At 47.8% G+C, this 26,863-nt stretch overlaps 1 protein-coding gene across 4 annotated transcripts in view; it reads right to left on the bottom strand.

Annotated features, from left to right (window-relative positions):
* The window catches only part of grm7 (glutamate metabotropic receptor 7), a 142,794-nt gene that overhangs the window by 55,461 nt on the left and 60,470 nt on the right, over positions 1–26,863 (bottom strand). The window lies entirely within an intron of this gene.

The raw sequence follows: 26,863 nt of genomic DNA, 5'->3' as shown, positions 1-26,863 counted from the left end.
AAAGCTTTCTGGTCCTATAGAAGTCTTTGGGAGACTTCCTGTTTGTAGGCTCAGGTGGTTTCAGGTCATACGCAATTCGATTCAATAAAATTTTATTCATACAGCACCAAATCACAACAACAGTCGCCTCAAGGCGCTTTATACTGTAAGGTAGACCTGCAATAATACACACAGAGAAAAACCCAACAGTCATATGACCCCCTATGAGCAAGCACTGTGGTGACAGTGGGAAGGAAAAACTCCCTTTTAACAGGAAGAAACCTCCAGCAGAACCAGGCTCAGGGAGGGGCGGGGCCATCTGCTGTGATTGGTTGGGTTAGGATAGACATGCTGAATGAAACATTTTGTCATCGTCTCCCGCAGAACAGAGCGTTGCATGCTCATTGGTTAGTGACTGAGAAATCACCAGCCAATAGGAATCCTGTGGGCTTACAGGTGTATCCACTGCTTGGCCCGTCCGGCTTCAAGAATCAAAATGGCGATGAGAGTGATGTCATACACTCGATACAGTCTCGAGTGTATGACATCACAGAGGTTACGCCCATCTTTCATACAGAAACAGCTCTCTGCTCAAAAACCAGCACAAAAGAAGAAGACAGGGAGCGGACATCGAGCGCTCCTATTGGTGGGTTGATGAGACTGAATGAGACAAAGATGTGATGTCAGCTGTGACCATCGACTGTAAAACCACCGTGATTTCAACTCTGAACTTCCGACATCTCCTAATTATCTCCAAGCGTGACGTTAACCTGAGTCGTACCTGATGGAACTCACCAGAAGAAAAACCCGAGGCCGGCGCGGCGTGCACTAACTTATTTCCTTCATTGCTCAGAGATTACAGGACAATCCTGGCAAACACGAGGCCACGCCATGAAGTCGAGTCCAGCCGCTCACACACAGGCGTGCACTTCAAGGAAGACTCCTGAGCTCAGTTTTATTTGTGCTCCATATTTTTATTCCAAACTATTAAATCAAACATGAAGCTGAAGAGCAGCGTGAGTGAGCTTTCACGGTTTCACGCTGGAACACTTCAGGTGAGTCCTGCAGACAGAAGATCCCAGAGGACGACGGATGGAGCCAAACACGGAACTACAGACCGCTCACAACGAGGAACGACACATGAAGGATGAACCCCTGAACATGCGTCCTGTGTAATAACGCTGCTGTATTCATCACAGCTGCTTCCACGTGTCCATGTGTGGGCGGAGTTTAGCCTCAGGCTTAAAGAACTTGTTGTGAAGGTTATGTTATCACGAGAATATCTGGATTCCAGGAAGCGTTAAAATCCAGAGTGTGGCGACTCGGCCAGAAATACAGGGACCTGGCTTGCGTGCAGCTCGGAGACGCCGTAGTGGAGCTTAGGCTCACCTTTGGAGCTTTGGACCTTTGGACGAGCGACGTCTGTGACTGAGCAGAAATGTTAGAGCGAATGCAGGCTGCTCTCAGTGACGCTGTCCTCTCACATCTATACAAAACACGTTGGGCTTTCCACAACGTGCCGGAGGCTTCTTCCTGTTACAAGGGAGTTTTTCCTTCCCACTGTCGCCTGGTGCTTGCTCATAGGGGTCATATGATTCTATTACTGTGGAAACTGCTGCTGTGATTTGGTGCCATGTAAACACTTTCACACAAGAAGAAGCTTCATTATTTAACATTTTTGCACAAATTTTAGGCTTTTTCTCAATTTCTTTTTAACTTTTTCTCAATATTTTTTTCTAATAATTTTTAAAATATTCTTTGACATTTTTTTTTTTACATTTTTTCTCAGATGTGAAACTTTTGTCTTCACTTTTATCAGAGTGTTAATAATTAATTGTTACTGATTTTGACTTACAGTAAACTTTTTTTTTTACTAATTTTTATTCATTTTTTTCTTTCATTTTTTGAAACTTTGCTTTGATTTTTATGAAAATATATTTTTTCCTTAATTTTGACTTTTCAATGACTGTGATTTTATTTCCTTAATTAACGGAGATAAATACTTCAGTGTATTCGAGTAGTTTTACTCTGTCAGAGGTCTTCAGCAGTCATGTGTGTCGTTCCTTCTGGGCTTCATGAAGACGAGGGTAAAGAAGAAGGCGAGCCAGCAGGAGTCTGTTTGAAGCTTGACGCCTCATCTCACATTCAGCTGCTGCCGTGGAGCGAGCGGAGGAGGAGGAGGAGGAGGAGGAGGAGGAGAGCTGCCGCAGCTCCACGTTTTATTCAACAAATGAATTAAACATTTGGCGTTTGGTATTCAGGCGCCGACTCCACGCAGCCGTCACAGCTCTCAGTTCTGCAGAGGAGCGCGGCGCTCTGTCTCGCGGGCGCAGCGGTTTCAGCTACATGACTTTTTTAAAAACAGGGTTAGACATGAAACCATGTTTCTGTGTTTAATCATCGAAGAATTTCATCTGATTTAATCTGACGTCACGGAAACGCAGCAGAAGCGGAGGTGACGGATGTTGTGATCTGGATTTAAACTGATAAACCCAACAAACCGGTCCAGACCCAGCTCGTGACCATGGCAGCAGGTAAACTGATGTGAGGTCACGTCAGCACAAACCTGATGTCTGAATGTCAGCTGCACAGATGTCACATGACATTTTAAACACTACAGAGACTTCCTGCTGGCCTGAAAAGGTTTCAAGTGGCTGAAAGCAGAAAAATGTCCCTTCAAATCCTGAAAGAGTCACCAGAGAATGATCCGGTCTGTCAGGGTCAGGAGGACTGGGCCCCATCCTGTCGAAGCCTCCGGAGGCTAAATGTGTCAGGACGAACAGTCGAGGATGTTCGAGCAGTAGCAGCTAGCTGTAGATTAACCTTAAGCTGCTAATTAGCGGTAATGGATCCCGGCTCAGTATCATGTGACCAGCCCGCCTCCTCTCAGCGTGTTGCTTGTGGTAATTACTGATCAGTTATTAATTTCTAGAAAGACTTTATGTTTTATTTTTGAAAAGTACAGAGTCTAAAGCAAATGAAACAGGGACCTGCAGCCTTTCGGCCTCCTCACAGTCCACCTGATCAGGGACAACAGGTGGCTCTGGGTCAGCTCGGCTCATTAGCCGCTCCTCCTTCTGTCGAACAATGAGTACCATCAGTTTAAAAAAAGCAGGAAGTGGCTTCGGACGTCAGGTGTGACGGAGACTTTTATGTCTTTGTAGGAGCTGTAAATGCCACCGTCAGTGCACCACACACAGAAACAGGATCGCTGCTCCCCTGAGGACCCCTGACCTCACGTCCCACCCTTTATCTTCCCAGCTAAAAGGTAAAAAAACAGACTTCAAATAAATGCGAGGCAGAGGAGCGAAGGCCTGCGTGGGACGCCGAGCGGAGACCGATGCTAATCTTTAAACTTCCTCTGATGTCGCTCTGAACAGGAAACACAGAAAAAGAGCTCTGACTTTGAGAGGAAGCTGGGCGCTACTCGGGACGAGAAAGTCTCACAAACACTGCCGAGCTGACGCTGTGACGTGGAAACATGGCGAAGCAGGAAGAGACGAGAAAGGAAGCGGAGGAAGAGGACGGACGAGCTCTGTGCGGACCTGATCTAATCTGAAGGACAGTTTTCATATTTACTGTGAAGATCAGTGCATGAATCTGAAAATGTTTCCCACTGCTGTTAGACAGTGAGGACGCCGCCATTTTGAACCTGTAACCATGGCAACAAAACTGACTTAGACACGATGAAGCCACTGATGGTCAAAAACACGGACGCAGCTCCTGGTTCAGAAAAATGCAGCCAGTGCAGAAGTGCCGTAAGCGGCTTTGCACCTGAAGGCCACCAGATGGCGACGGCTGAATCTACACGAGTCTCTGACCTCTGACCTCTGCAAACACTTACAACAGAGGATTATCCCGGGCATGCTCATTGGGTAAGAACTTGTGAGTGACTGTCAGACCCTGAAAACGCTCGAAGTCAGCGGGTGATGTCACCGTCGCTGCGTCCACGTTTTATACCGTGTCATCGCGAGCTGCGGCCATGACGCTTCTGTTGGTTGAGTCACATGACTGCGAGTCTGCTGCCTGATACCAACAGGAACTGAATCAACAACGAATCAATAGAAACCAAACTGTAACAGCCCAGCATGGATCCAAACAGCGAGTGGCTCCTCAGCGACACGCTTCAGCAGACCTGCAGCGGCCCTCAGCTCCTGACCGTCATCGCACCACACAAGATGATTTTTTAGGGAACACGAGTTCAGATTAGACCATCGAGCAGCAGAAACAAACCATGTTTGAGAAGCTGACACAGCTCAGACCTCAGCCTTGAAACCACGTGATTAAAAAAGTCTCCGTAGAAACGCAGACGCGTGCAGAAACATCGTGCATATTTCAGCGTGTTTGATCACATGAGATATAAACGGCTTGCTTTGAGAGAGGATGAATCAGAAAGAGGCTGAGACGCTTTCATCACCATCAGAGGTGTTTTCCACTCCGGCCAACGGCAGCATATCAAAGTGCTGCGTTTGTGAGCACGCTCAGAGAGAGCTTATTAGCCAAGGCAGCGGCGGCAGCGGTCGACCCGGGGTCGGGCGCATTAGCATACTGCACCTCACAGCGTTTGGTGACAATTTACAGCACGTCCAAACTCTGATGTCTCACAGGAAGAAGGTGTGACAATGGTGGCTTTGAATTAGCGTCTGACAGGAAGCAGCAGATGAAGGAGAAACCCTCGAACACGCCGGCTCCAGACTGAAACACGCCACCGATCTCAGCTGCCCACCTGTGCATACACGTTCACTGATATGCAGATGATCCTCAGCGTATCTATGAGGCCTGATCATTTACATTTAACCTCCTAGGACCTGCCGCCCACATGTGTGGACATCACATTTTGGGTTATTTAGACCAAAATACTCAATTTTGCTCTACAAGTGCCTGATATCCACACGAGGACGTTATACTGCCACTGTGCTATCAAAATGTAAAACTAATGTCCTCATATGTGGATCAAATCTTTCCTCAGAAACAAAAATCAGGTAACAAAATTATGAAAGGCTAGGCTTTAAGCTGTGAGTACGTCGTAATCATGAACCCTCCAAAATCCTCCAACAGCTGTGATTGGTCCGTTCAGTACCGCCGTTTCTGGAATCGACTTCTTCTCTCACCATTTTTCAACACAACTAGAAAAGAATGTATCAGCTTTGAGATAAAAAGCTCACCGTGAAACATGGACGCAACTCCCATGATGTCACTTCCTGAAACTGTTAACTCATTGGTTAATGACTGAGCACTAACAAGTTGTTAGCTAATATGCATACGCCACAAAAACGTCCCTCGTGTCAGGTTGAGTCTCAGTTCATCCAAACTCCGTCTGCAGCTCAGCAGATCCAGCTTTTGTCAGTGTTTCTGCTCACAGACACAACTGACGCATAACATGAGAACTAAGCAGTCATGATTATCATGCTGGCATCGTGCTGTCAGATGTTGTGTTGAAGGTTTTGGTCGTAAAGAAGTAGAACAAGAGAAGTTTCACCAAGTTTGTCCCACAATCCATCATCCATGGGCGAGGCATGCTCACAGAAACACAACAATCCGTCCAAGAGTCATTGCAAAGCTGTGGAACGATGACCCGCCGTAACAGCACAGTGCTTCCAAACATGAAAACTAATCTGCCGTTTTCCCTCCTGAAACGGCAGATCAGCTCCCACGTTTGTTCCCACGTTTGATTGGCTTTCAGGTTTCATTCATCTTCTTTGGTCTGAAGCTCGTCATATGATGAAACCGTCCTTTTTCTATATTTCTGAACGCGTCAGCCCCAAACAAACAGCTTCGCTGTGAGTAATTTACAGCAACCTGTGGCGCTGAGGCCGTCAGCTGACAGGAGGCGTGAAGAAGAAACAACAGCCCGTAAAGAACGAGACAAAGCAGCCAATCAGAAAAGAAACCAGGCAGTAAATCTCAGAGAGCGTCTGATCACAGCTGAGGGAGGAAGGTGCTCGACCTTACCGAGGTGCTCGACTACTGTCGTGTGTTTCAGCCTCGACCGAACAAAGGGTCAAAAGCCAGTCTGATTAAAAAACACCTGCAGTGCTTTGACACCAAATACATAAATACAATCACAGATACTACAAATGACCTCACAGCTGCATTAAGTCACGTCTTGTCTGAAACCACAGCTCCCAGTGTCCTGGAGCTGTGCAGCAGTGGGATGTATGTTCCCAGGTTCAGCTGTTTTTTGGCTTGCTGACGTCTAATTTTACAGCAAAATGCTGCAGGTGGCTAATTTCAGTGTTTCTGCTCATTCAGACTGAAAACATTCGGGAGCATTCAGCTGAAATCATTAAAAAAGCTGCAGGGAATTCATGTTTTTGTCAAAGCTAAAAGTTTCCAAACCACAGACGGAGAGAGCAGCAGTTTTTCTCAGACATGAAACTATTAAAAGAGCATCAATGAATCAGCTTTTCGCCCAATAAATGAGGTTTTGTGTGACTTCCTGTTTCCCGGGTTCTCTATAACGTAGGTGGAGACTGCACAGTTACCATGGATACCACAAAGCTACAAGGAACCCGACTTTAATTGGGGGAAGCGAGACGAGTGGTGAATGCGATGGTGTATTTTTGTCTCGGCGGTGTCAGCGTAGGACTGCAGCCTGCTGTCAGACTCATCAGATACTCTCTGTGAGTGCGAGGCCTTTCTGCTGTGTCACAACAAGCATCTGTGAGATTGAGCTGTGAAAAATTCATGTGGAGGCACCAAAACCGGAATATGAACATTCCCCATAGGAGAGGAGTTGCTCGGGTGGTGAGGGCTGAAATAATTAAAACACGGCCCGCTCCTGCTGCTCCTATTCTGGGCTCACGTTTGGCGTGGAAGGGAGAAGGTTGATCATCACATTTAACCAACACAGTGAAGGTCTGATGGACCAACAGCTGCACCACAGGGCTGCACCGTGATGCTTTAATGTCCAGCAGTGACTCAGTCACACGTTAAGCTAATAAGCACGTTTACAGCCTGATACAAATTCCCCTTCGTAACACCTGCCGGGTGTTCATACCTCATCTGTTTGCATTATTAGGGGCGTGGCCTCTTTGACTGACAGGCTGTTGGTGCTGTAGCTGCTAGCTAGGCTTCACCTCAGCTAACTGGACCGTGTTGGTGCTGTCATTTTTAATGACATCATGTGACCAGTAATATGGCTGCTGTGAGGTCACTAACAGACCGTTATCGGGATGTTACTGAGGAGCAGGGATTGGTGTGATCAGCTGATAACTTAGCTAAACTGAGTTCTGGCTCTAAAGAAACCAACGTGGCAGATGTCTACACGCTAACACTAAGTCGTCAAAACTAGACCGCGACCACTGGGTGGTCCATCTTTTATGTACAGTCTTTGTGAGTCTTTTGACATAATTCATCTTTTGATTCATTGGTTAAAAACTGGTTTGTAAAGATGATGTGGATGCTTAGTGTGAGCTGTCTCACTATTGCCATGACAACAAGCGACGCCTCATCAGTACCTGAGGTCATGTATGTGACGTGTTACATGTGCCAGCGGAGCTGCTATTGTATGTCTGAACCATCAAAAACACATAAAGAACATAAACGTGTCAGATCACAAACGCCTGACTTTAGTAAACATTAATAATAATTTGTAACTGTAATTAGCCTGTTAGCAGTCAGCGATGCTACGCGGAGCCTGGAAGAGCATCTGTACTCTCACAGCTCGATGGTCGACCCTCTCCTCTGTAATCGGGCTCGTCGGCAGGAAAGTAACTCTCAGCGCGATGCTTCCTGACTGTTCAGCCTGCAGTGCAGACAGTTTTCAGCCATCTAATCACCACCAACAAGTCATCAATCATGCTGTCCCCTCTGTAATTTGGAATCAGAGCTCGTGGCGGTCGTGAAGCTTCACGGCGCTCAAACACGCCCCCGTGGTCGTTAATGAAAAGTGACAGCGTGAGTGGGTGATGGACCGGGGTCGTCCTGCTGAAGCAGCCTCCAAACACGTCAGTCAGAGTCAAACTGAAGGAGGAGACGGCTCAGCAGTCATCAATGAGTCCTCGCCACGGACGCTTCCGGATGTCACGTTTTAAATGTGTGTGACGATTGGACGGTCTTGGCGGTCTTCTCCCAGAGACCCTGTCGCTACCCGATCCGTACCCTGCATGCGCAAATCTTACATCACTTCCTCTCTTTGCCAACATTGGGTTTCCGGTACGGATCGGGTAGCGACAACGTCCTCAGACCGCTGAGGCCTGGCCTCTCCCCGGCCTGGCCTCTCCCCGGCCTGGCCTCTCCTTGGGCCTGGCCTCTCCTCGGCCTGGCCTCTCCTCGGGCCTGGCCTCTCCCCGGCCTGGCCTCTCCTTGGGCCTGGCCTCTCCTCAGCCTGGCCTCTCCCCGGCCTGGCCTCTCCTTGGGCCTGGCCTCTCCTCGGCCTGGCCTCTCCTCGGGCCTGGCCTCTCCCCGGCCTGGCCTCTCCTTGGGCCTGGCCTCTCCTCAGCCTGGCCTCTCCCCGGCCTGGCCTCTCCTTGGGCCTGGCCTCTCCCCGGGCCTGGCCTCTCCTCGGGCCTGGCCTCTCCCCGGCCTGGCCTCTCCCTGGCCTGGCCTCTCCCCGGGCTGGCCTCTCCTCGGGCCTGGCCTCTCCTCGGCCCTCCCCGCTGACAGAGCACGCTCAGTGCCTCCTCACCTCTGCTGAGTGGTTTTAACCACACATCACAAAGTAAGTCGCTTTGAGTCACGTTCAGAGGAGACGACAGGAAGTGACACGAGCGAGCTTTAGTTTAGTCCAGGTCTCCCCTCTCAGAAGGATTTAACCATCGTAACATCCAGTCTGATGGAGACTGAAGCAAGCACAGGGGAGCAGCAGGAAGTCCTCTCAGCTCACGGCGTCGCTCTGCTGGAGGCGTCCTCCTTCTCCTTCCTGATAACCTTTATCTGATTCAGACTCAGATGCTGTCAGATGGAAGCCGTCTGCTCGGTTTAGCAGGAACATCTCCTACAGGTAAATTTAATGCTGGTTATCAACAAACATCTGACAAACATCCGGCCTGGAAATGAGTTTGTGATCCTGTTTAATCAGCTACAACATGCTGCTGTACCTGCGCTTTTTCTCCAAACTTTGAGGAACTTTTCAGACTCTTCATTTCCACAATCACACCTGGACACGCCCACACAAACGCTGTGGCGCCGCTGCGTCCCCACGAGGAACATCATGAACATTCATATTTTCCTTCTGTGTCGGCACAAACAACACATAACTCAGAGTGCTGTCAAAGCCTGTCTGCACTAGCGCCTCCTACAGAGCACCTGTGGTTCCTACCTGTGCTGTTTATGCTGCTGTGACGATGCTAATCAGGAACTTCTGAAGCTGCATGACTTCACATTATGTTTCCCTCTTCCAACCAAACCAAAGACCCGGTGGGCACTTGAAGCTCACGGTCAGGTATTTCTCACAGTAACTTGGACCTCACAACAGCGCGATCCAGCGCAATGTTCGTGAGAATTTGCATAATTAAGACTAAGGAACTGACCTCCCAGCCCATTGTTCCTTCAGTGGGCTGGTTTCAGTCATTATGCAAATGTCCTGTTTATAAGATTGAAACCTGCAGTCAGCTGAGACTGAAGACGTCACCTGATGATGACGAAACGTTTCTCCCACTGAAAACGTCCAGATTTACTTACCTGGATGATTGAGCACGCATCAAGACATGGTTTCTACCCACAAGCCATCAGGCTGCACACACTCACTACAGTTACTGGACCCACTGTCACTTTAAACCATTTTAAATCCTAACTGCACAAGTTTTGCACAACCTGTAAATACCAAAAATTGTTTTAATTCTCTTAATATTTATTACTTTATTACTTTATTATTATTATCTTTCTTAATATACTTGTACACTTTCTATATGTTCATGTAAAGCGAGGAGCCAAAGAATTTCATTACAGGTAAACGTTGCTACACTGTTTATCTGTATACGAGAATAAAAGCTGAAGCTTGAACTTGCTGCTGTCCCTGCAGTGTGATGTCAGTTGGCTCCGCCCATCAGGACCTCCCGTTTACTTTTACTGAATGGAAAAAAGTCAACGCTCATCCTCCACCTTCACTGCGCTAAAGTCTTTCCATCATGTATGTCCTAACCGTAGCACATTATTATGGGCATTATTTAGCTCCACTTCAGTAACCCTGCAAACGTCGCTGCTGGTTTTCATCTGTGCTCACAGTTGGATCAATCCCTCAGTCACATCGCCGTGTATGATCTGCAGATGGAAACCAGCTCAGCTAACTTCTAACCTCTTCTCTGTGCCCAGATGTTTAAGGTTATTGGAACACCTGTGAGAGCAGCCACACTGATCATTTTATTGGAGATGAGAGAATCTCTCAGTGACGTCACAGTGTTTCTTTGAGTTTGGGAACCGAAGACGACGGCTGATGACGTCAGACTTAAGTAAAACCTTGGACAGAAATGAGCCCGCAGGCTGTTTGAGGCACACACTGGCAACAGAAAGCATCTCTGACATTAAAACATGACCTTGTGTGTGTGACTGTGGCTCTGCTCTCATTGGCTCTTTACCTGCTTAAACACAGGCCTGAGCAGCCAACAGTTTCTTTGTTTGACAGAAGAAAACTACATCGCATGTATTCAAGCACTAAGAGGCATTTCTCAGCTTAGATTTCCCATGAGGCCTTGCTCGGGGCAGATGCATCATATATGACGGGTGGAGGAGGACGGTGTGAGGATTGTAGCTCCCACCGCTGAGGGAGATATTTCAGTCTCTCTGAGCGCGCTCTGCCTCATTAGAGATGATGAATGGGGAGACGGAGCGAGCGGTGGAAGCCACAGAGGCGCAGCTCCTCACGTTTCAGGCCACGTCCGCTTTGACACACGTAACACGTCAGCGAACGTAAGGCAGACGCTGACGCGTTACTGTCCGAGCGCTTTTTAAAGCAGCGTCCGAGCTGCAGCACGCGCTGAAGCTAACGGCCACGAACGGGCGACTCCACCGAGGTCAAACTCTTCATCTCGTCTCCAAGAGCAAAACTAATCTCCTCCTTTCTCATCTTCATATTTTACAGCCCTTCCTCTCCTTTGTTCTCCCTCCTCCTCCTCCTCCCCCTCCGTTATTACTTCCTCCCGGTGCTTCTGTTGATGAGTGGGGAGAAATAAACAGCTCGGGGGCCGCGAGCGCAGCCAAACAGCCCCTCTGTGGACCCGTCCACCCCGGGGAGCTCATCAATTGACACTGAATTTGCTACAATAACTGCCAGAGAGAAGAACGAGCCCCGCGGCTCGGAAACACACACACACGCAGACATTAACTACACCTGCACACGCACGCACGCACACAAACATGCATCACACACACACACACACGCATCACACACACACACACACGCACACACATGCATCACACACACACATGCATCACACACACATGCACGCATGCGCACACACAGGCACACGCACACACGCACGCACGCACGCACGCACACATGCACACGCACACATGCACACACATGCATCACACACACATGCATCACACACACACATGCACACGCACACATACACACATGCATCACACACACACACACACACGCATCACACACACATGCACACGCAGACATGCACACACACATGCATCACACACACATGCATCACACACACATGCACGCACGCGCACACACACACACACGCACGCACGCACGCACGCACTCATGCGCACGCACACATGCGCGCACACACTGCACGGTGTGTGTGTGCGTGATGCATGTGTGCGTGTGCATGTGTGTGTGATGCATGTGTGTGTGTGTGATGCATGTGTGTGCGTGTGATGCATGTGTGACACGTCACCTGACAGGATCTCAGGTTTCCTAGAAATAAGAACCCTCACTTGGATGAAACAAAAGTCCAGAAGCTTCTTCGGCCTCGTCTTTAATCAGAACTTTGCAAATCTGCACAAACCTGCATCACCTTGGCGACCACACCTGTCGCCGCGGTTTCTCCTCACATCACAGATACAAGTGGCCTTTGTTTTTTGCCTCTCTGTGCTGGTGGCTCTGCTGATAACCTCTGGGAGTGCCTGCTGTACGACACATGAGCAGAAAGCAGAACGCTTTCTCGCTGCGATCAGAGCTTAAAAACTGCATTTACAACACGGAGTGTTTTCAGGAACATGTTTGCTTCAAACGCGAGGCTCTAACAGGGATCTAAAATCAGCCCCTGGGGTACTCCAGAGCCTCATGTACTGATATGTGTGGGAACGTTCTTACAAACGTGTGTTACTAAACCAGACTCACTCTAAGCCAATGGGACGGCTGTTTACAGAAACAGGCTCGGCTGAATATCGTTTCCATGGAGACACTTCTTTACATGCAGTTATATATTTTTACATTTAATTGAAATTCAGAGTATTTTCTGACCCATTTTTAAAAAACCTGTATGACTATAATAATAACAATAATGCTTATTATAATAATAATAATAATAGTGGTGGTCTTCAATTTAAAGCCAGGCCTCGATGCGTCCGTGGTCAGAGGCTGACTGTGTGTGAGACGTTCGCACACATGTGATCAGTGCGTGGAAATGAAGAACAGGGAGAGGCGTCACAGTTAACGTTTGAATATAATATGTGTAATAACAGCATTTGTAGATGACTTTGCAGGAAGTGTGTGTGTGTTTGATGAGATACTATAAAATCCTGCAAACAGCCTGCAAACGACCCATAATGCAACACTGAGGAAGGCGAGCGTTACACTGGCGTTCACACCGTCATGTGACATGAAATTGAGACCTGATTTTTCAGACCTGATTTCCATAAATAACGTGGCTGCGTGTGAGACGACTGATGTCTGCAGTAAAACAGAGCAGCCCGTTATCCCGCCTCTCCCTGTGATCGGCTTATTTCAGCGGCTCCGGGGAAAGAGCCGAAGCCTTCTCCTTCCTCCCGAGGCTTCATCCCTTCAAAGTGTGCCGGAGCGGCGTCGGCTCCGTGGAGTATCCCTCCGCTCGCAGCCTCCTCCCTCCCCTCTTCCTCGTCTCGTGGGAACGCGCCGGGGTGCCAAAAAGAGAAAATGGGTCGATGGTAAAGCTGTTGTTTACATGAGAGGAACATCTGGAGCTCTCTGCGGGCGTCCGGGTTGTCTCTATCTGATTGTGTTGCTCTCTCACAGATGGGATTTGGTTTTCCCTTTTAAATTTTGTGACTACACGACAAACAGGGAGGAAAAACTGTTTTACTAAACTCAGTGAACCAACAGGAACAAAAACACAGACCACAGATTGCTCTCACCTCCAGGTTTTTACAGAAACGCAGCGAACTTCAGACCGAGTATTCTCACACCGACTCAGAGTACAGACTGCTAAAATACTGGATTACATTTATACTCTACAAACCGCCGTGCACACACCTGTTTCACATCACAAGAGAAGCAGGCCTGCAGAGCCGTCAACACACCGTCTATCCAGGTGAGCTGCACCTACCTGTGCTAAAGCCAGCCAAGCAGCTCAGTCAGCAGGCACTGAGTGCACCTGCTGACAGAACTACGCCCTGTTACGACTGACCAATCGTTTCAGTTCCATCAGTGTGAGAAGAGCCGGCCGGCTTCAGTCTGCTCCTCAGAGACAAACAGCTTCTATTTAAACGACTCAGCCAAAGTGTGAAAAACTGCGACATCTTTGTCTTCTAAAATGAGCTTTTATTTTGGTGCGCTTCACTGACTTCCTGTGACTTCCCGGTAATAAAGCAGTAATAAAGCTCCGCCCTGAAGCGGCCAAATCGGCACAGTCAGGCTGACGGGAACGCTCCTCAGCGAGCATCTGTCTGCCCTTCAGAGGGAAGCTGAAGTATTCCTGCAAAAGCAACCAATCACAGACCGCTGCTGCATACCGTCAGTCCAAACACCTGTTTCACACCTGCTGCACATGCTCACTGCGTGTCTGTCAGCTGTCCCCGAAACTCACTGAGGTGCAACCTGCCCTCGGGTCCACAGCTCCACTCACATCCAGCAGTGAGGCTGACGGGGTTCAGGTGAGTTCAGGTGAGCTCCTCTTCAGCAGCTGCTTTAGCTGTTGGTGTTTCTGTGACACATACGCAGGTTCAGGTTCAGTGTCTTCCAGAGACGATACAAAGCACGGACGTAGCTGCTGGATCAGAAAAATGAAGCTGAAGCGGCAGCGCCTCAGACCGAAGTTCTACCTGAAGCCACCAGGTGGCGATAGCGGTGTCTGATCCCACAGAAGTGTGAGGCAAAAGCTTTCTGACCAAAGACCTGCTGAGTTTATGGAAACACACACTTCATTACCCACTTACACCTCCCCTGTAACACCTCCATGGGCTCCAAGTTTTAAAACACCTCAGCTACACTAGGATATTTTAATAGTTAAAGGTGTGTGTGTGTGTGTGTGTGTGTGTGTGTGTGTGAGAGAGAGAGAGAAGCTAAAAACATGGCAACAAGTAGAACAATAAAATATGATTATTGGGTAATCATTCATGTTAAGACTCTTTTATAAAGAGCTGGTCCACAGTCAGTGGGTAAGGAGGCTCGTGTGGGAGGTTCGATCCCTAAAACACGCCTGGAAGCAGCTGAATGCCGACACCAGCTCGTCTCAGAGGCTCCACGCTGCCTTAAACGCAGCGTCACCCACTCTGGGGGACCGTGGAAAGCTCCGGCGTCTCAGAGCTGCTGGTTAGAGCCGGTCACCAGAAACCAGCTGGTCAGGTTCAGTGTTTAGTGTCTGAGACGTCCTGCACAGAGTGACAGCGCCGATCACCTCAGCGCGCGTAGCAGCCTGGCCCTCACTGAGCATGCTCAGACGGTCCAGGTGATGGCAGGCACTGAGCTGTGTGAAGGCTGGAGTAACGTGTGGAGCGCTGGAACCTTCGGCCTTCAGGCAGTTTCACCTCCAGCTGTTCTTGTTTTAGTCGAGTCGTTTGACTGTAATTGCTTTAATTATTCCTCAGGTTTTATTACGGAGCTAATTTGCCCTTTTCTTATTTTACTTTTTTTTTTACCCTGGTTTCTTCTCGCCGTGCTGCTCCACCTCAGAGGCGACTGGATACGTGTCTCACGCTCAGGCCTTTACTCCACGTGCTCTCTCTTTGTGGCACAGTGACAGATGGCCCACAGCTCGGCTGATATAACATAAATAAAATTATTAAATATTGTAGTTGGAGCTGCGGCTCCTCGCTGACATTTACTGCTGTTTGAGCGAAGGGATCAATTCGGGACGGCGTGCTCACACTGAAAATCCCATCCTCTTTTCATTCCTGCTAAAATTGGCTTCATATTGTGCAGACGGGATGTTGCCCGTTGCAGACGGCGCTCGGGGAAATTATGAGTGAGTGTCATACATCAGACTGGATGGAGGCTTCACGGTAACACGCTTCAGACTGCTGCGTGTACACAGTAACGACGAGGACGCTGCTGAGGTCACTGCAGCTTTATCACAGCTCTCTGGGCTCCTGACAGGACTTCATCCCGTACAGCTGCTATGAAGGGGAGCTGATCCACGGAGACCAAAACAGGCTGATTTTAACACAGGAGTCTATGGGGACTCACACACTGCTGGAGCCTCTGCTGGACGCTACAGGAACTGCAGCTTCAGCTCTGCAGGTTTAAGCTTTTTGTTCCATTAACGAGCAAAAATAAAACATCACAGATAAAACACAACGTCTACGCAACACTATCTGTGTGTGTGTGTCTGTGTGTGTGCACGATTACTGGGCAGTGTGTGTGTGTGTGCACGGTTACTGGGCAGTGTGTGTGTGTGTGTGTGTGTGTGTGTGCACGATTACTGGGCAGTGTGTGTGTGTGTGCACGGTTACTGGGCAGTGTGTGTGTGTGTGTGTACGGTTACTGGGCAGTGTGTGTGTGTGTGTGTGTGTGTGTGTGCACGATTACTGGGCAGTGTGTGTGTGTGTGTGTGTGTGTGTGTGTGCACGATTACTGGGCAGTGTGTGTGTGTGTGTGTGTGTGTGTGTGTGCACGATTACTGGGCAGTGTGTGTGCACGATTACTGGGCAGTGTGTGTGTGTGTGTGTGTGTGTGTGTGTGCACGATTACTGGGCAGTGTGTGTGCACGATTACTGGGCAGTGTGTGTGTGTGTGTGTGTGTGTGTGTGTGTGTGTGTGCACGATTACTGGGCAGTGTGTGTGCACGATTACTGGGCAGTGTGTGTGTGTGTGCACGATTACTAGGCAGTGTGTGTGTGTGTGTGTCTGTGTGCACGATTACTGGGCAGTGTGTGTGTGTCTGTGTGCACGATTACTAGGCAGTGTGTGTGTGTGTGTGTCTGTGTGCACGATTACTGGGCAGTGTGTGTGTGTGTGTGTCTGTGTGCACGATTACTGGGCAGTGTGTGTGCATTTCTTTGCTCGTCTCCATAACAACAAACGTCGAGGAGTCCAAACGGTTCACTGACGTAAGTCTGTGAGTTGATCCTGAGAGGAGCTGACGACAGTCTGAACACTCGGTTTGGCTGCTCTGTGTGAACCGTGGATTTTTCCTGTGAGGTTTGTCAGCGTTCGTGTTTCTGTCACTCCGACTTCATTCTTTGTGAGCGCAGGTTTCCGGACTCACGTGGAGACTCCGTCTTTAAGTGATTTCTGCTGTTTCATTAATGCTGGATCTCCACTGAGGCAGCTGCTCCACTCCAGTAGCTGCAGGTTTATCCTGCTTTAATTGGATCTACATAATTTGCAAGAATTATTCCTAATCTAATTATTCCTTATCTAATTATTTCTAATCTATTTGTTGGAAATTTGTGCCACTGCAGGAGGGCAGAGAGTCGGCAGCGCTCAGAAACCCTCAAACCTGGATGGTGTTTTTCTTCCACGGGACGCCCTGATAACCAGGATCGATCCGTGTTTCTGTGATCCACAAACATGTCTGAGCACATCAGACAGGAAAAGTCTGCTGGGCCTCGGGACGGCGTCTGTCAGCAGCTGCTCTCATGTTCATCTTCATCAGTGTTTTAATGAACTTTATTCAGACGTTCCTGTTTTATCGTTGAATCTGAGATACTTTACTTTGGTTTTTTTTGTTTTATAATATTCAGTTTATATTTAATTAATTATTGAATATTTAACATTTTGATGTAATTAGCTGTTATTGTATTTTACTTAGATTTTTAGTTCTGTGGTTTGGCTTCATTTTTCACTTTCGGCTCCTTTTATCCTTTTATTTGACCTCATTCATTAGTTTAGTCAGATTTATCACAGCTATTCACTTTATTTAAGGTCTATTCCAAAATTAAAGGGCGTCTCTCAGAGCTGTAGCTGTGGGTAAAAGTGTTATTATACATTAACAAAATAATATTTAACTAACTAGTATTTCTAGTGCCGATGGGCTCAGCAGCAGCGGGTCAGCGGCGACTGGTCCCGGCCGTTAGGCGTCAGCAGGACGCTTCACCTGCTGCTACGCTTCAGTCAGGACAGTTTGTGTCAGAGCTTCGCTGATTACAGCGCCCAGAAACATTCATGTGTGTTACTGGGAAATGAGTCTGACTCAGACTGGAAACGCGAGTGTAGGCAGGTGGATGAGCGCCGGTCACGGCGAACAAAGACAGTGAAGCGCTCTATGGCGATATCAGAGCTTCTTTAAATGTCACCGCGCTGCGAGGTGGAGCAGGGCCCTTCACAGGGTCAGGGGGGTCGATGACAGAATAAAGCGAACCTTTATCCCACAGCTCTGCTGACATCACACCGGCCCCGCCCTGCGCTCAGCACCGTCTCTCCGCATGAGCAGGCGTTGTCAGCGGCGTGATGAGCTCACCGACACGCCTCTGCCTCCTTCTCGTGGTTTATTACACAACAATTCCTCGACGGACATAAATTTCAATCATTTATTGATTATATTGATTCATTTCCTTCTTGAAATGAATTCTTGAATCTGTTGCTTGAGATTAACGGCACGAGGCGCTGAATCACAGGTGAGGATAGTTCGCCGACGCGTGTCCAAACAGGAAGTGCTCCTGGCGCTCCGGATCACTTAATCCCAGTTCCACTCCTTTGACTCCCATTTTAAGCCTCTTAGCTTATCAGAGGCGTGAGCGGGCTGATTGTACAGGCTGCTGTCGGCTCTATCTCTGCTCTTTGGCCTGGAGACGCAGCAGATGCAGAGAGATAGTGGAAGAGCTTCAGTGAGGAATCCACGAGTGAGGTACGTAAGCAGCGGCCGAGTCATCGGATCGTTTTAATCTGTGAGATTTATTTTACTTTAATGAAGCACCGACGTTACAGCTCCGCAGCGCTCGAGAACAAACCACGACCTCATTATTCCACCAGGAGAGCCGGTGCTGTGGTGGCTCCGGGACCGTCCTGACGAGCCTGAATCCTGCAGCCGGCTCGTGCTCTGTGTGGATGTTCTCCCCCCGTGAGCGAGGGTCCACTCCCACAGTCCAAAGAAGTGCATGCTGGGTAGTGGGTGATGGTAAATTGGTCGTAAGTCAGAGCGTGAACAGCCGAATGGAAAATGAATGGATGGTTTATTATCTTCACCAACATGTCTCACACCTGACATAATCAAATCATTTAAATCCTTAAATTCAATCATGTTACGAGGTATGAAAAGGATGTTTTAAACAAGTGAATAATTCTATTTTTATATGGATGTCTAACACTTTATGTTGTTTGTCTTTGATTTTACATGAAATCGATCTGGTGTGCACCAAAACCAAAGCGCAGCGTCTTCAGGCGTTACCGACTGCAGCTCACCTGAACACTCCAGCTTCAGATGTTCATGCTTACTTTCTTAAAAATGCTCGGCATCAAATCTGGAACTAATTGAGGAGAGAAGTGTGGAGAGCAGCTCCGTCAGTGTCGGTGCGACGGGGAAACATAAGAGGAAGGATGGATGGGCCTCGACAGAGTGGAATATTTAGCAGCGAGCGGAGGTTTGGTGATGAATGGCCGTCTGATTGGCTGAGAAAACATTATTACGGCCCGTGAAGCACGCTGCTCAACGTCTGACGGATCTCTCCCTGAATAACTTCAGACGTGCCATCGTTCCCCGGGCAACACGACGTGCCGCGATGAAGTAAAACACGCCTCTCTTTTCATTTCTATCCTTTAAGTCGTCACCGTGGCGATGAGTGCAGCGGTGGCGCTGCTCAGAGCCTGCGGCAGAAGATGAAGCTCATAACCGGCTGATGGATGCCTTCCGGGATTCCCAGGTAATCAAACAGGCAGATGGGATGCTGCATTAACTGCTTAGCTGCAGCTCGTATCTCTGCAGACTAATGAACGCTCAGACCAGCAGAGAGGAGGGGGTGGAGGAGAGCAGCTGCATCAGACTGCTGCTGGGGGGGGGGCATTCAGTCTTTGTTACTCTGTCAGGTTATTACAGCTCGGTCGGCCACGGAGCCTCTGATGGAGGTGCAGAAACACCTGTATGCAGATGACACGACTGTTTCCACTGCAGCACTTTGAACTGTTTCTATGAAATCAAAGGATTCGTGGATTCACTCAGTCACATGATAGCAAATCATTCTCATTAGAGAACAACGAAGACATACAAAACACAGCTTATAGTTCAGCCCAGTGCCACACATTTCACCCTGGTCATCACCCACCCACCCATCCACCCACCCACGCATCCATCCACCCACCCACGCATCCATCCACCCACCCATCTACGCATCCATCCATCCATCCACCCACCCATCCATCCATCCACGCATCCATCCACCCACCCACCCGTCTACCCACCCACCATCTAACCACCCACCCACCCACGCATCCATCCACGCATCCGTCCACCCACGCATCCATCCACCCACCCACCCGTCTACCCACCCACCATCTACCCACCCATCCATCCACGCATCCATCCACCCACCCATCCATCCAACCATTTACCCACCCATCCATCCATCCATCCACGCATCCATCCACCCACCCATCCATCCACCCGTTTACCCACCCATCCATCCATCCACGCATCCATCCACCCACCCACCCGTCTACCCACCCACCATCTACCCACCCATCCATCCACGCATCCATCCACCCACCCATCCATCCACCCGTCTACCCACCCATCCATCCATCCATCCACGCATTCCATCCATCCACCCGTTTACCCACCCATCCATCCACCCGTTTACCCACCCATCCATCCACCCACCCACCCATCCATCCATCCATCCACCCATCCATCCACCCACCCATCCATCCACCCGTTTACCCACCCATCCATCCATCCACCCACCCGTTTACCCACCCATCCATCCACGCATCCATCCACCCACCCACCCGTCTACCCACCCACCATCTACCCACCCATCCATCCACGCATCCATCCACCCACCCATCCATCCATCCACGCATCCATCCATCCATCCACGCATCCATCCATCCATCCATCCACGCATTCCATCCACCCACCCATCCATCCACCCGTCTACCCACCCATCCATCCATCCATCCAGCCACCCACCCACCCATCCATCCATCCATCCATCCACGCATCCATCCATCCATCCATCCTCTTCCACTTGTGACTCAGGGTCACAAAAGGCAGGGTACACTTGGACATGGCTAACACAGAGACACACACATCCGTTCACACTCAGGACCCACCCGGGGAGAACAACGATCAGAATCGAAAATAATCAGATCCACATTTTCACCCTGCAAACATTGTCGAGTTCACAGAAGAAAACCCAGAGAAATGAGACAGACATCACGAGGTGCAGGGATACCCTCAGAAAACAAGAAAAGCCTCCATTTACATGTTTGTTATCCAAACATCTCTGAGCTCACGTCTCTGATACAAGAAACACAAGGCTGACAAAAACGGGGGAAAGAAACTGAGAGCAGACAGCTGGAGAGGCTGATGGACTCGGCAGGATTATTGTTTTGGACCATGGAGCTGTCAATCATTCTTCGCTTAATCTCCATTCCCACAGTTTCAGCTCTCAGCTCAGTGCTGACACAGTCTGCTTCTTCTCCAGCATCACATCCACACACACACGAGTGCACGTGAAAGCCATAAGTACAAAACAGCAGGCAGTACCAAATGTAACCTCCACACTGCGCCAGCCTGGAGACAAACAACATTTAAAATCCATCCCATTCATAAACTACACACACCAAGAACAACAATTACGACTGTATAAATGAGATAAACACATGAACAGGTAAAGTCATTATTAGGCTTTAAAGGCAGATATCAACAGTTTATTTCAGGGGAAATTCAGGCTGAGCAGAAACGTTTGTGCTGTTCATCAAAATTGATCTATTTACACCATTTTTATGGAGGTTCAGCAACATAATACACGCAGACAGCACAACTCATTATTCAGCAAACTCTAGTAGCAGACATTTATTTAAGGTAAGCTTGTAATAAACTGATTTCTGCTCTGCATCCGTTCACTGTCTGTGGAACCCGGTCATAGATTACATATTGTAATAATTACACAAAATGTGTTCTTTATACCTGACTGTTAGGACCTTCAAGCCTGTAGTTATAGTCATTGTCAGTTAGAGCCCCTCCTCATTGTTCTTCTTTGGTGCAATCCTATAAATACAGTGTACCCCTTTGGCCTCTCCCCTTTTCTACAGTTCCCCTATGGGAGAGGTTGGTGTCATTTCTTTCCAGACCCTGTACAACACACATAATTCATATTTAGCCACCCTGATGTTTCTGATTGCGATTTTAGTTCAATTATTGTCATCATTGTTCCGTGTTTTTCGTTAGATGCTATAAATGTGTAGTATGTGTGTGCCACAAATGTGTTTTAGGCACCATTAGTGCTAGCATGAATATATTATTCTGGCTAGCTTGGGAGTTGTGGTGGGTTGAGCTAACCCTCTTCCCCACTGTTTGTATTTGGTCGCAGGAGCTGGAGTGAGCGAGTTATTTACTTGAGGTCTTTCTTTCTTTTACCTTTCACAACGCAGAAACATGCCGGTTACATCTGCACTCTTTGTTTCGTCCTGACATGACTGGTTTTAGATGAAAATGTGGACAAATATCGAAACTGTTATTGAATTTGATTGTCTCAGTACTTAAACGGTGAACCACAAATCTTGAAGGTTACCTGTTCAACAAACCTTAAACGAGGACATTTTCACTTTACCGTGTTTTTCGGACCATAAGGCACATTAAGCGAAACAAAACAGTCAGATAAGTCAAACTTCACTAAACTCATTCTTCTTGCTTCCTCCACTTCCGTACCATTGATTGATTAATGTTGAATTCTCTCGCAGCGGCTCTATTCCCGTGTTGTTGCAGTATATTAATGACTAACCTCGTATTGTGGATGGTTTATCTCAGTTGTTCTCCTGACTGAAGTTTGGTCCGTTTACAGCATCCTGCTATGCGATCGCATTTGTCTCTAACCATCAGGACCCCTCACGTTAACTTTTATCCAGTGGAAAGAAGTTAGCGTTCATCCTCCAGCTTCACTGTGTTTATGTTATGCTAACATAGCTGTGTCGCTAGCAATCACGTAGCACATCATTATATACCAGCTAGCCCAACTTCAGTAACCCTACAGACGTCACTGCTGTTTAGTTTTCTGTCTTCATTTGATAGCAGAGCTGTACATTTGAATCTTTCAGAAATCTCTCAGTCAGAACATGCTATATCATGTTTAGGTGGAAGCTAGCGAGCTAACTTCCTGCTAACTTCTAACTCCGTTAAATGTAATAAATTCTGTTTTCATGGATGCCTGGATGTTAAACTTAATTGTTACCCCTGGTAAAGCAGCAACACTGATCATTTTATTAAACATGAAAGAATTTGGACAGTTTTTAACTCTCAGTGATGCTGCAGTGTTCGTTTGACTTTGGGACCTGAAGCGGATGGAGTTTAGGACCCAGATTACTCCGCGAGGCTCCTGACTACAGTAGCCGTAATGCTCCAACAATCCATCAAGCGGTGCGGCTTCGTAGCTTAGCAAAGTCGCACTAAAACATTTTTGACAGATGTTTGAGCGCCGTGTAGCACATAAAATCAGTTCGAGGTCAGTAAACACAACCAGAATTCATACATAAGGCGCACGGATGATTTTTGAGGAAATTAAATGATTTATGCCTTATAGAGAGGAAAATGTCAGTGTCATGGAAACGTATGCACAATTTGAAAAACACTGATAACAAAGATAATGTTAACGCAGACGAATGCAAAGTCTACCATCACAGTTATTGCTACATAAAGTGAATGAACGTTTTTGCACGGTGTCAGCACAGCACTCCTCAGCAGAACACGTTCCATCAGACGTTTGGAGTTTATTTCATTGCTTTTCATGTTTATTTCATTTCTTCCAGAAACTTTCTTCTGGTTTCTGCACAAACACCAGTTCTCTGCTGCTCCCCTAGTTTGCTCAGAACACGTCCACTTACAGTCGCTCCTGAAGGTTTGGAAACATCTAAATGCAGATGACACAGTTAGTTATATTCCAAGAAAATGCAAAGCTTACGTAGAATTAAAAAATGATATTTAGGAATATTTAATGTATTTAATTAACTCATTGGAACAACAATGAAATAACTGCACACACCATCTTTTTTGAAGATGAACTTCTAACTTGTTTTTTATACTGTAGATGCTGTTTTCAGCCATCAGCTCGTCACATGTCCAACACTCCTGTTATTATCCAAATCATTTCTTGTGGAGCTTTCAGGACAATTATTCTCAGAGCAGAATCATCCGGATGTTTTTCAGGCTCCCTGCTTCACTGCATCCATTATAAATAAAGAAATGAACACTACATTAAAGAGCCACACCTGAGCTGTAATTTGAAGACGAGTGTGGGAGAAACAGTCCTTTTAACACCGACTGCTCAAACTGTAAGGGTGCAAAAAAATAATTGGACGGATACAAACAGGAAGCAGATGAACCGTCAACAGGAAAAAATCATCAGGCAGCAGAGACGACAATGATTGCTGCAAACTGGAAGGAGACAGAACATTAGACACATGAAGGAGGCTTTCAGGGAGCACGGCAGGAAACAAAGACACGTCTTCATTCAGACGAGCGCTGCTCTGGGTTTTGGTCTGAATGATGGAAATAAAAACATTGAGTCTGTCTGCTGATCTCTGAAGGACACACGGACATAAATCACTGAACAGAAAAACTTCTGCGACCATTAAAACCACGGAGGAGACGGGTGGAGCCTCGAAACACCAGGAACGAGCTCTTGAGGAAGAATCCAACTCATCGAGCTTCCTGCATGTTAAGCTGTTATTATAGCCGTTACATCACTGCATTACATGGAGCTACAGCAGTGCGCCTGCCACCTGCCCACAGACACCTGCAGGCTGTTTTCAGCCTGTGATGGACCTGCTGTCCAAACCTTTGACCACAGCTTATATCATATACATCAGCCAGGTTTATACACAGAACAGATTACAGGTTTTACACTTTATTAAGCGCAGTGATTACAAAGTGTCACCGACCAAACAAGAAGACAAACGTCAAAATTCAAGGAGGACAAGAGGCGGGAATGAGCGAGGTATTGGCTGACAGTTACAGAGCAAAAACACAAGGGGGCGCTCTGCAGTGCAACGGCAAGGAGTCGCCCCCTGCTGGTTCTTACCAACACTTCGCTTTTCAATACTTGACATTTTTTTTTAAAGATATGATGATCGTGATTTTTCCCCAGGATGTCGTTACAGCGGTCTGTCTCGAATAAATGACAATGAAAGTGTTTAAGGCTGCGTCTACACTAATCCGGATAAATTTGAAAACGGTGTTTTCGTCTAAAAACGCTCCACGTCCACGTTTTCAATCCTTTTCATCCACACTGGAAATGTTCCTGTACTGTGCACACGTGAAACGTAGGATGATTCGACCTGCTTCATTTCTGTCTGCTGTGCATTTTCTTTCCTGCTCTTTGAAAAGTTGCGACAAAACGTCGAGTAAAAGCACCGACTTTTATCTGGAGCTATCTGGAGCACTTACAAACTGATATTAATCTTTAATAGGGCCGTCAAAATTGAGAGCAAACGAAACTGCTGCTGTACAATACGTCTGCCGTCTTAGTTGAATTGGTCACATGACTGCATCACATGACTAAAATGCGTCATCGTTTCCGAAAGGCTCCGTTTTCGCCGTCCACACTGCGATGCCAAAACAGCGTTTTCAAATGTATCCGCTTTGGAGAGCGTTTTCAAAACGCCGTCTGAGTGTGGACGGAAAGCCAAAATGGAGAGAAAAAGATGTGTTTTCAAACGAAAACGTATTAGTGTGGAAATCACAGCTGATTGTGTGAATGCAAATGAAGGTGTGACACAGCTGACTGTGAATCACAAAAGATCTGCTCCTGAGCCGCTGCACGTTTATCAAATCTGCAGATCTGCGAGGTCAGATGGATTTTACACAGACTGAGACCCGCAGATGAAATCACTTTAAAGTGAAACAAACAGCAGCTGCGGGGAGAAATTTCCCCAAGAGCTCCTGGAGGCAGATATCGGCGAGCGTTGGTCCTCCCGCTGCGAGCTGCCAGTTCAGAGTTCGGCCGGTATTAAGGAGCCGTTATTCCGTCAGCACTCTGGAAAACAAATACCTGGCAGCGTTTGTCTTCACAGGCCTGCTGACTCAGAGAATAACAGGAAAGCTTCCTCACGTGTGCACTTCACTTTTTATTTGTTTCAGTTATCGCTTCACACAGATGAGCATCTGCAGGCCGGCACTCATTTAATCTTAATTAAAGCTGCATCACGCGACGGGCTGGTCGGCCCGATGAGGTCGAGCTGCAGCTCTGAGTCTGATGAATCTGCGAACATGTGAAGTTGAAACGTGCAGAGCGTCACACGCGGCGGCGGTAGAAACACGTTTCCAGCTCGTTTCATCATCCCGAGCAGAAATAAAGACGCTCCGTCGGCTAACGTCAGACGTCTGTCTGTGTGTTACTCTGCACAGCTTAATTAATAAACACGCCTCTTTATTAGGGACAGATGCCACAAACAGCTGCTTCACAGTTTATAATAAAGCAAACCTCTGCATGTGATGACTTTCTGAAGGATAACTCATTAAACCCGGCAAACATCGGAATCTCTGGAAGTTCACAGTCCAGCAGAATCAGCCCACAGTCACACCGAGGGGAGCGTGGTTGTCGCCGTGGTAACGATCGATTTGAAGATGGCGACCCGGTCTGAGACCACTTGCGGTCAGCTGCTGTCTTCAAAGTGACTTGGATTCATCAAGATGGCGACAAAACAGCGATAAGATCCATCAGTGACTGAACGGGTTGTTTACATGTTTGAAATAAATTACCAATCAATCAATCAATCAATCAATCAAAACGGGTCACGCTGTCCGTCTGTGATGAGACGGCGAGTGACTGTGACATTAACATGAACTACTAAATATAAGCAGGCAGCTGGCACAGACAGCACAGGCAAACCTTCACCAGTCTGAGAGCGACTGGAGTCCATGTCGGACCCTCTGGGTGACCAGTTAGTCCCACACAGTCGGTCACTGAAAGCAGGAAAGATCAACGTGCTGACTGACTGTCCTGCTCCCTGTGACTGAGCCAATACTAACACTCATCGTCAAGAGTGAGAGAGTTTGGGAGTTTTAGACGTTTGCATCAGGAGCCACGCCGACAGGAAGCAGATGCTCCTCCAGCGGTGAGACGCTCAGCTGTGGGTTTAACAGCCTAAATCTATCAGCAGGTTATGGAAAAACACACTTTTCATGAACACGTCAGTGATCTGTGGCAGTTTGTTGGTGCCTTTCATGAAATCATGAAAACTGTTTCTTTCAATTATGTGTCGCTATGAATTATGGGAGGTAGAGGAGGAACTGAAGCATGCGTGCTACGAGACGTCAGCTTCCTGCGTCGGGCTCTGACCTCCCTGCTTTGTGTTTATGGAGTTCAGCTGTGTCTCATTCCCCCGTGTCCGGTTTCCCATCGGCCCTCAGTGTGTGTGTGTGTGTGTGTGTGTGTGTGTGTGTGTGTGTGAAAGCTCGTTACTGGTTTAAACTCT

The sequence above is a fragment of the Perissodus microlepis genome, chromosome 5 (genome assembly GCF_051167445.1).
Source record: "Perissodus microlepis isolate ML-2025 ecotype Zambia chromosome 5, ASM5116744v1, whole genome shotgun sequence".
In the NCBI taxonomy this organism is placed as follows: domain Eukaryota; kingdom Metazoa; phylum Chordata; class Actinopteri; order Cichliformes; family Cichlidae; genus Perissodus; species Perissodus microlepis.
Note: the sequence above shows the minus strand (reverse complement) of the source record. Positions and strands in the feature narration are given on the sequence as shown.